The sequence below is a fragment of the Pinus tabuliformis genome, chromosome 6 (assembly GCF_031772625.1).
Source record: "Pinus tabuliformis cultivar Carrire ecotype Pingquan chromosome 6, CPIR1, whole genome shotgun sequence".
NCBI lineage: Eukaryota > Viridiplantae > Streptophyta > Pinopsida > Pinales > Pinaceae > Pinus > Pinus tabuliformis.
This window is the reverse complement of record NC_142292.1, coordinates 1,389,161,884-1,389,171,105: the sequence shown is the minus strand read 5'-3', so window position 1 is coordinate 1,389,171,105 and position 9,222 is coordinate 1,389,161,884.

The following is a 9,222-nucleotide window of genomic DNA, read 5'->3' as shown; positions in this document are numbered from 1 at the left end:
CCAAGTGGATGTTGGTGGCCACCTGCCAAGTCCACTTGGACCCCCATCATTGTTTCTTTCAGCTTTTCAGTTTCCTTAATTGTAGCACAGTTTACTATTTTTAGGAGTTTTTTGGGTCGTGAACTTCCGGAGCCATTTTGAGGCCCTAAACGACATTTTTTGGGAAACCTAGGAGCACCATGGGTCCATGGATCAATTTTTCTCTTCCAAAAGTTGTATTTCTCAGATAGATCTTTCTAACGAGATATTGTGCATGTCAAACGAAGATTGTATGCCAAAGTTACGACCCTGGGAAGTTGATGTACCAATTTACCCAAATGAGGCCCACACTTTGGCGTTTCATCTTCTAGGGTTAGGTTTTTGGATGCTTAGGGTTTTCCATTGTTTCTCAACAATAAATAGGCCTTCGAGCCTCTTTGTGACATAGTTCATAGGCATGTAGCCGCCACATCTCTTCTCAGAGATAAGCTACCATCACCCTAGCTGGTTTATTTCTATTTCTGTTTGTAAGCATATTTTAGTATTTTACATTAATGAAATGAAGTATTATTTCCGCTGCATCTTTGTGTTTATGGTTATGTATGTAATTTTGTGTTCCTCTTTAAATCTGGATCAGTTGAAGCCAAATAGAAATACCCACAAATTGAAGTTGCAGTCAAACCAAACTACCTTCATTATCAAAGAACCGCTCATCTGGAAGATCAATGTTTTGATCTCCATCCTTGTCACCATTGTGGCAAGTCAAATCATTCATCAACACAATGCAACACACGACAACAATCAAGCAGATTAAACATCGATTATTCATGGATTGATCCCTGGGAATGGTCATCCATGGTCAGAAGATTGTATAAGTTTTAGAATCGAATTCACTCACACATAATGCAACCAACAGTAAAAATGAAGACGGTACTCTCGTGCAGTTGAATGGGGGAGTACACCAGTGAAGCACTCCTACACCTGAAGGGGGGGAGTTCAGATATAATTAAAAAGAAAATTGTCTCTCCTTTCAGCTGACAAAGGGGTGAAAATGTCAATGAAAATGACAGTGGTTGTTAGACTCGACAGATGGATCCTTTTACAACTTGTCATGTGATGTAGTTGTCAAGAGACATTTAGAGATGAATCAGACATGTAGCTGATTTGTTCTCTTTAGATTTGAGTTTCTTCAGCATCCAGCTTTGGCGGTTTTTCAGGAAAATGTTTTTTGTGGATCAACTTGAGAACTTGGAAGAGGGTTCCTTGTTCTTATTTTGGATTTATCATTAGGGGGCGAATGTTAGCCTCACTCTCATAATAAAAAGATTATAAATCCAAAATTATAATTAAATAAATCAAATATTGAGAATTAGGAGTTAGTTCCTCAAACTAGGGAGTTTAGTTAGGATGAGAGATTCTCTCAAACTAGTTCTCCTAGATTAGTGTTTTATTGAGAAAATATCTCAACCAAGTTTGTTCAAGATAAACACCCTATCCTGAGACAACTTCCTCATGTATTTATATGTATCATAAACATTATTTTAAAAATGAGAATGAGAATGTGAGGAACGCTGTAAGGCTGAGGCCTTTTCGCCATGTCTGGTTTTTCTATATTTCTGCTATTTATTGTATGAGTGGTTTATTATTAGTGTGTTAATCTCTACACTAGTTTCAACTTCACAAGCTTCCCAAAACCAATGAGGTTCACCTTCATCAGTTAAAAAATTATAATTTGAGGGTGCATACCTTTGTGAGGGCTTACGAGGCTTAATAGACATGTGAAAAGTGTGGTGGCCTATTTTCTATTTGAATCTCTTCTAATGGTTGTGGCAAGTTTTCTTGTTCTTCTTTTCCATCGTTTTCCACTTAATGCCCATCTTATTCTTGAATTTGTTGCCCATAATATTGTAACGGTGGGATATTTTCTTTTTGTTTATATAACCTATCAACAATTTTCTTGACCTCCATATCACTTGCAAGGATTTTAAACATCTCAAATTCATTAAATATTGCATCATTACTTCTGACAATTTTGTTATTAACTGGATTGCATAGATGCTAGCCAAATTCAACATTTGCATATCCTAGAAAAATACATTTCCTTGATTTATCATTTAATTTGGTTCTACGTTCTTTGGGAATATGCATAAATGATTCACAAATAAATATGTTTAGGTGATAATAATTTAACGTTCTACCAATCCAAACTTCTTCAGGAATACCACCCTCTAGGACTGTAGAAGGTGAGCAATTGATGAGATAACAAACTATCCTTATTGCTTCTACCCATAAATTCTTTCCTAATCTAGAATTCCAAAACATACTCCTCACTTTCTCTGTAATGATTTGATTCAACCTTTTTGTAGTACAATTATTTTGGGCAGTACCAAGGACAATATTCTCATGTTAAATTTGAAACTTATTACAATACTTTTTAATGCATTGCAGCAATGATCTCCACCATTATATATCCTCAAACTTGAGAAATTTATTAGTTTCCCTTTCAACAACAACATGAAAATTTTGAAAATATTTCAAACACTTCACCTTTACTTTTCATAAGGTAGGTTCAAACCTTCCTAGATGCATCATCTATGAATGTGACAAAATATGAGGCTCATCCTAAACACTTAACATTCCCTGACCCAAACACATCAAAGTGTATTAATTCTAATCATTTTTTTTTCATTTCATCACCAACTCTCACAAAAGAAACTTCTTATTGCCTACCATAAATAAATTTCTCACAAAGATTAAGTTCATAGGATTTCAGACCTGGGAATATATTTTTACCAACAAGAAATTTTAGACCCTTTTTTCTCATGTGGCCCAAGCACTTATGCCATAACTCCACTGATTTTTATTCTTTTGTAATATAAACTACATTTGATATCTTTGTTGTTTTTGTAATTGTATACAAGGTTCATGTATTTAATCCTTCAGCCAATATCATTGACCCTTTAGTAATTTTCCATCTACCTTTCCCAAATGTTGTGGAGTAGCCTTCATCATCCAATTGTCTCATCGAGATCAAACTCATACGCATATCTAAGACATTCCTAACATGTTTCAGTAAGATAACTTGTCCATCCTTTGTCTTGATTCGTACATCTCCCACTTCAACAATATTACAAAAATGATTAGTTCCTTAATGTACTCTACCATGATCACTCACTTTATATGTAATAAAATTATTTTTGCATGGGGTCACATAGTGATATGTCCCACAGTCGAGTACCTAAACAATGATACTACTAGAAGTATATAAGCAAGCTTATTCTACTAAAACAATAAATAAGAAATCACTTTTAAAATCTACGACAATGGTCTCATCTTCATTTGTGTTGCTTTATTATTTATTTGTGTTGATTGATTTTTATTCCTTCTACCTTTTTTGGTCCTTCAACTACTTTTTTTCCTTCACTCGAATCCAACAATCCTTTTTTCTTATGTCTTTCTTTCAAAGTGAAAACAATTAAGTCCTATTCTCGATTTTGATCTACCTATTGATTTTGAACGTCCTTGTCTGCTATGTTGAATTTTCCTTCCATGATCGGCTAAGGCTAGAGCTTCTCCTCTTTGGTTTTCCATAATTAATTTGTGTCACAACTTATCATTCATTAAACCGTTGCTAACGTCATCAAACTTTAGGATCCCATCAAGTGTTGAAGTGTTCATAGATACTATCAAATTCTCTCAACATTTTGGCATGGAACACATAAGTACAATGGCTTTTATTTCATCCTCCAAAACAATTTTAACAAAGACAAGTTAGTTGGTAATTATATTAAATTCATTGAAATGCTATACAACTAAATCAACCTCCTTCAACTTTATGTTATATAGTTTCTTTAACAAGAAGACTTTATTTGATGTTGTATTCTTCTCATACAAATCATGCAACTTCTTCCATGGCCCTTTTGTCCCCTTCTCACTCGCTACATTAAAGCAGACACTCTTTGCTAGGAACTATTGAATTATAGCAATATCCTTCATATACAATGGCATCCAAGCTTCATCTATCATTATTGAGGGTTGTAACTCCTTTAATTGGAAAATATTGGTGCTTCGGAATCATAATATCCTCCATTTATAATTTCCATGGGGAGAAATTATCTCCATTCAACTTTTCTATATCTCTTAATATATTACTCTCCATAGTTCCTATCTTACACAACTTGTAGCTTTGATACCAATTTTTAATAAAAGACAATAGAAAAATTAAACTTAAAAGTAAAATATTCAACTCAATGGACACATGATTGAACTCATACTCTCGACACATGATTTAATTGTATAAGGTCATTTGGGGAAAAACCTTGCGAAAGGGATTAGTAGTTTTTTATTAAAACAACAATGAAACATATTGCATTTCACTCACTTCCTACTTATTTTCACCCACTTAATTTTTACTTACACCCCTGCAAAAAATAGATTTCATTATAATACCATTGGCCCAACACCATGGGTGTGGACAACATTGACTTTTATTTGATCTCACACCTAACAATTTTGTTTTATTTTTTTCTAATTAAATGATATGAATTTTGGTAGGCTTATCATTTTTTTCATTTAAAATGCTTTTTTGAATGTATAAATAGATTTAACGTCCTAAAAATCCCTTGAGAAAATGACGTTAAGATTGATCCAAAAATGTGAACCCAAAAATGTTAAAATTTAATAGTTTAACCTGGCCCCAAACACAAATAAAAATAACAAAAATTGAATTTAACTTTACACTGACTCCAAAATCAAATGTATTTTTTCTCTTCTTTTTTTCTTCCAGAATTAGTCACCACTTGCGATTACCTGCCTCCCCACCATCTCCTCACACCACCTCAAATCTCAAACTCCCAAAATATTAATAAGCCACCTATTAATTAATTTTAATGTAGATATGATTATATCTTAATTTTATTATTTATTAAATAAGATATATAACTCATAAAAATATAGCTATTTTGAAATAACATTCCTATCACTTTTAAGAACATAATATTGTTTTTAACTCAAATAATTTTTTATTTTTCATTGATCTTCGTATGCTTTTTTAATTCAATTTTACTACCGATAAATATTAATGATCAACAATTTAATCTATAAATATTTAATATATATGTTTATAGAATTTAAATTTTAAAATAAATATATATAGATATATTATTGTTTTAAAATTTCATCATATAATAGCAAAGATATTAATTTTCATGCAATTCCAGACTCAATTTACCTTTAGGAAAACCAAATTTATTGATTAGTAATTAGAATTCAAGTAGTGCAAGAAAAAACATCTGGTACTAAGAAACTACTTACAACTACTATTATCTAGACTACATAAAGAAAGAAAGCAGTTGTTGGGAGGCATAAGATAACATTAAAAGTATGAAGAAGTAACTACGGTTGAGATCTAAGTGCTAGTATTGGTTGGAGCAAGAGGTTTTACATCACAATATACATGAATTTCAAGATGAGCTAGTCGGGCATCCAAACTGCCAAGATAGAAACACTGAGTTACACCTACTTGATTTTGTTCAAAGAGGAGATTATGTCTTTGTGGTCTCTATACTTCTCCTTGAAGAACATTCCCATAAGTTTTTTCATCTACTAATGGGGGATCTAATGATCACTAGGAGACACCATAATTCAAGTTGCTTCTCGACCTAGTCGAGTTCAAAATAAAACAAATGAACATCCACTAGCTAGAATAAAAATGTGAAAACAAAATTACTAAATTGGGAGAGTAGAACAATACCTTGAATTGACCAAACCTCTGAAATTGACTCAGTTAGGTTATGTGTGTAGGAGAACGGCTAATGCCACTGAATCTTACAACATCCAGCTCCATTGTCGTCCTTGGTGTCCCAAGATTTGTGGCCTTTGCGTGCCCAAAGCATATCTCCTAACTGTTTCTTCGCCAACATTACTTGCAGCGAGGACCTCCAAATTTATAATCCAAGTCTCCTTCCATGCAGGTGTATGTCAAATAATATCTAGAGCAAAATTCCAATATACAAGCCTAATAGAAATCCCAGTGACTATGCCATAGCTCTGCTATTTTTTCACCGAATGTAAACCTTCCTTTATCAGATTCCCAAGGGAATTGTCCCACCTGTAGCAAGGGAGAAGCTTGAACATAACAGAAAAGCAGGAGAGCAAAGTCTCTCATCTTAGAAGAGTTGAGCATAGTAAACACTAGCATGTGAATGAAGAATAGTGTAGGCATTTTGTATGTGTGTTGCATGGAGAGGGTTGGGCATGCCACCCCTTCTTAAATATAGTGGGAGCTAGCAGAGTGACGTATCCCCGACCTCTAACATTCCATCTTTCAACACTTTTTTTTACGTTGTGGTTCACAGAAATTGGGTGGCCATTACATCCATGGGAAAATCTGGGCAGATCAACCCCAAAGGGAATCTTTTAAAGCCCATCGGCTAGACTAGCAAGGCCTAGCCCCAAAGGCGTCGAGGAGAATTGACCCTCTGACCTCCCGATTGGCGAGGCACTTAACAACGGGGACTCGACCAGTTGAGCGAACCTTTAGAGCTTCTTCCAACACTTTAATTAGAAGAATAATATAATTTTAATTTTAATTAAAGTAATTTATTTTATTTAATATTTTTAAATTTTTAAATTAACTTTAAAACAAACTATTTAATATTTATTAATATGCAATATAGAAAATAATTTATTAAATATGATTCATTCACTAAAAAAATATTTATTATAAAATTGTCTCACATCACATTATAAATAATCTCAGATAAAAAGTAATCTTCATGGCCTATGATTCCTATTAATTTAATATTAATTAGAGCACCTTCCCCTTTCACTTTCACTTGGAGTGCGCCCGCACGGCCCATCCAATAAAATTAAAGAGTTTGTTGTAGTGATTTCGTTGAAGTAAACGTTACTCAAATGATTAAATCGACCTTTCTTAACACGCACCCTATCTTTCCCTTCTTCAAAATTCCTTGGTTTGGATTTTCAATAAACAAATCAGTGATGATGAAAAGAAACCGAGAGAGGGGGTGGGTTTGTTGGGCCCCGGGCAGACCTAAATGTTGTCGTGGGGGATACGTTTAGTTGAATAGAAAAGAAAGAAAGGTAGTGGACATTAATGATTTGATCCAACGGATCCATCGAGGTGAGAAACCAAAGGCGACCAACATTCTTGTGAGGAAACACTAGTTTAGTCGTATGCTTTGGAGAGATCTAGATTGACCAGCGTTCTACGCTTTTTACAATGATTTCGTATATGGACCACCTCATGAGCAATCACAATACCATCCCAGAAATATTTTCCTTCCACACAGTAAGTCTGATTGAATTTGTAACTATGGTCGGTTTCTATAATGTATTTTTGGTAACTTGATGTAATTATATTTATCATTGTAAAGCATATTTATAAATTCTTGAATTAAAGGAAAATTTATTTTAAGCCAAAGTTCCATTGCGACTTTTAAAAGATGTAAATTTGAATTTATATTTTTTGCTCCAGAACTGACAATTCGACTTCCCTCCGAGTCAAGTCGATCCTAGCCAAGAGATATGTCTATTCACCTTAAACAAACTACTATATAAACAAAGACCGAGTTCGTCATTTGGGAAATTCACATTCCTCTCTCAAGATAGTTTCCACGCAAGTGAATGAAGGACAAAGAAGGACAAAGAAGAAGCTTGGATTTTCTCTCTCCTCTCTCTTTAGAAACTTGCACGTGTGAAGGAATCTCTCTTTATGGTTCATTTTTCTAGGGCAGCGGTTGGAGGGCGCCGAATTTTTTTGGGTTACTGGCGCAACTGTTGCAAGGCCAGAATTCTAGGCAACTTGCTATTTTAGCAGAGCCGAAATTCTAAAAGTGCATAATCAAAAGCAAAGTGCATGATCAATTTGGGTGACTTGACTTGGAGGAGAAGACCAAGTTTGACCATAGGTCTAGGTGTGTCTATCATTGAACAAGAAAATTTTCTCTATTGAAAAGGTTGTTGGGTTTTTCCCTATAGTGGGTTTTTTGAAGGTAAATCTTGTCTCTCTTTTGTGCATTGTCATATCTATTGTTCTATTCTTCTTTATGGTTGAATTTTTGAAGTATAATTGTTGAATGATATATTCAAATAAGCTAAAAGAAGATCTATATGAAAAGTAATTATGAGAATTTCAAAATATTGTACTAACCCTAATTGCACTAGAAAAATCAACATGGTATCAAAGCTTTGAAGTAACATTCATATCACCTTTGCAAAAACCCTAGAGAGAGCATCTATTGAAGTCCTTTGTGTACATTGGCAACTATGGCTTCCTCCATGAAATCCAAAAATAAGTTAGAGGGAGCATGAAATATCAAAGCTTGGAAAGTGAGAATAGATCTTATTGTTGCCAAGAACAAAATATTAGATATTGTGATAGGAATTGCTACTAAATCAAATGATGCAGCGAGAAAAGATACGTTCAAAGAGAATGACATTACTATCATGATTCTAATAGTAGAATCCATTAGAGATCATCTCATCCCCTACATTGGAAAACATGGCACCTCCAAGAAGATATACGATGCCCTAATAAATCCTTACACTACCAAAAATGTTGGTCAATCCATGAGTTTGAAGAATGAGGTCCAAAATACAAGGATAACTAAAGATGATGCCATGGCTTCATACTTTGTAAGGATTTTGAAAAAAAATATGAATTCAAGATATTGGACAACCAATTCTTGATCAAGAACTTGTGGCTACAACACTCAATGGTCTTCCTAGATCAAGGAATGCATTTGTAGCAGGCATAAGCAGTTGGAAAGAAGCTCCTTCAATTAGACAATTATGGACACCTTATGCTCAAGAAGCAAGATTGATGACTAGAGGTTGTCAAAATGAAGAAGTTCAAGCCCTTTTTGCTCGCTTCAAGAACAAGGGAAAGAAGAAGTTTTGACCTCAACATAAGAAGTCAACAAAGGGATCTTCATCCTCTAAGAAGAAGAAATACTTATAAAAAATACAATGCTATGGTTGTCAAGAATATGTACATTTCAAGAGAGATTGTCCTAATATGGCTAACAAAGAAAAGAAAGGCCAAACAATATGCTTCCGTACCAGAAGTTGAAGAAGATGAAAAATCGAAGAAGAGCAAAGGTGAGAAGGATTTCTTCTACTATTATGCTTTCGAAGCTTCTTTTGCATATGATGATGACATGTGGCCAGTAGATATTGGAGCATCAAGGCACATGATTGGTGAGCATGGGAATCTTTCAA